Source organism: Pollicipes pollicipes, unplaced genomic scaffold, assembly GCF_011947565.3.
Source record: "Pollicipes pollicipes isolate AB1234 unplaced genomic scaffold, Ppol_2.1 Scaffold_3087;HRSCAF=3621_pilon_pilon_pilon, whole genome shotgun sequence".
Lineage (NCBI taxonomy): Eukaryota > Metazoa > Arthropoda > Thecostraca > Pollicipedomorpha > Pollicipedidae > Pollicipes > Pollicipes pollicipes.
The window spans coordinates 7,805,173-7,806,926 of NW_023596225.1; the positions used below are offsets into that span (position 1 = coordinate 7,805,173).

At 54.8% G+C, this 1,754-nt stretch overlaps 1 pseudogene; it reads left to right on the forward strand.

Moving 5' to 3' along the window:
- The window catches only part of LOC119089321 (sodium/potassium-transporting ATPase subunit alpha-like), an 11,531-nt pseudogene extending 10,094 nt beyond the window's left edge, over positions 1 to 1,437 (forward strand).
- The last annotated feature ends 317 nt before the right edge of the window (positions 1,438 to 1,754 follow it).

Genomic DNA, 1,754 nt, shown 5'->3' on the forward strand with positions numbered 1-1,754 from the left:
AGCTACACATCGAAGAGCTGGTGGTGCGCATGCGCTGCAAGGCCGAGGACATTGACCCGCGCCTGGCCAAGGCCGCCGTCATCCACGGCGGCCAGCTGAAGGACATGAATGACGCCGACATCGACTCAGTGCTGCACGACCACAGGAGATTGTGTTCGCCGCGTCACCGCCAGCAAGAAGCTGATTATAGTCGAGGGCTGCCAGCGCGCCGGCGCTGTTGTGGCCGTGACTGGCGATGGCGGTTAACGACTCGCCAGCGCTGAAAAGGGGTGACATCGGCGTCGCCATGGGTATAGCCGGCTCGGACGTCTCTAAGCAGGCCGCCGACATGATTCTGCTGGACGATAACTTCGCCTCCATCGTCACCGGCGTGGAGGAAGGTCGCCTGATCTTCGACAACTCAAGAAATCGATCGCCTACACGCTGACTTCGAACATACCCGAGATTTCGCCGTTTCTGTTTTACATGGTCGGCGGAGTGCCGCTTCCCCTAGGCACCGTCACCATCCTCTGTATTGACCTCGGCACTGACATGGTGCCGGCCATCTCGTTCGCTTACGAATCAGCCGAGTCGGACATCATGAAGCGCATGCCTCGCGACAAGCACCTAGACCGTCTGGTGAACGAGCGACTCATCTCCATGGCGTACGGCCAGATCGGGATGATCCAGGCTGCGGCCGGCTTCTTCACGTGGGTCGTCATCCTGGCTGAACACGGCTTCCTGCCGTACGACCTGTTCGGGCTGGGGTAATGTGGGAGGCGCGCACTCTGGACGATCTGAAAGACTCGTACGGCCAGGAGTGGACCTACGTGGACAGGAAGAAGCTGGAGCACACTACTCAGACGGCATTCTTCGTCTCCATCGTGATCGTGCAATGGGCGGATGCCATCATTTGCAAGACCAGACGCAACTCCATTTTCACGCACAAAATGAAGAACGGAATGTTCAACTTCGGGCTGGGTGTTCGAGACGCTGATCGCTTGCGCACTCAGCTACTGTCCGGGTACGGACACGCTCTTCAAGATGTACCCACTGCGCTGGAACTGGTGGATCACGGCGGTGCCGTTCTCGCTCCTGATCTGGACCTACGACGAGTGTCGGCGCTACCCTGCGAACAATACCAGGCGGCTGGTGCGAAAAGGAGACCTACTACTGAAGCAGCCTAAGAGGGCGGTGCGGGGCATGGCAGTGGCTGCAGCCACAGGCATACGCAGTCAGCGTTCTAGAAGGTGCCCGGCCATGAATAATTGGTCGTTATCTAGCACAAAATAGCAAGATCGGTTGAAAGAAATGACACCTGTTGCATTTGTGACGCAAAAGGTTATCCTGTTCCACTGATCGCCGGAGGGTAATGTTTGTGCTTACAGGTCTTATTGATCATTGGAGACGTCGGTTGCAGACAATATCAGGCTAGGCGATTGTCCGACAGAGAGGACCGGGAAGGATACCTGCAGCAAGAATTAAAGTGGCATGATCTGCTTGGATATGTGACGGTATGGTTAACTACGCTCAAATATCACTGTTCGTTAAGCTCGCAACAAAGGAGCGATTACAAAAGCTATTGCTGGTCATCTGAGAATGTTTTGTTATTCCCAGGCTGAGCTGAGCCTTGTTATACATGACTGGGGATCTTATCATTCTGTGCATTGTTTTCAAGGTTCCGGCGAAGCACAGTACAGGAGTAAAGGTGCAACCATGCCCTCGTCGTTGCATAAAGGATTAATGAATACAATATTAAGGCTAATGGGTGTCTA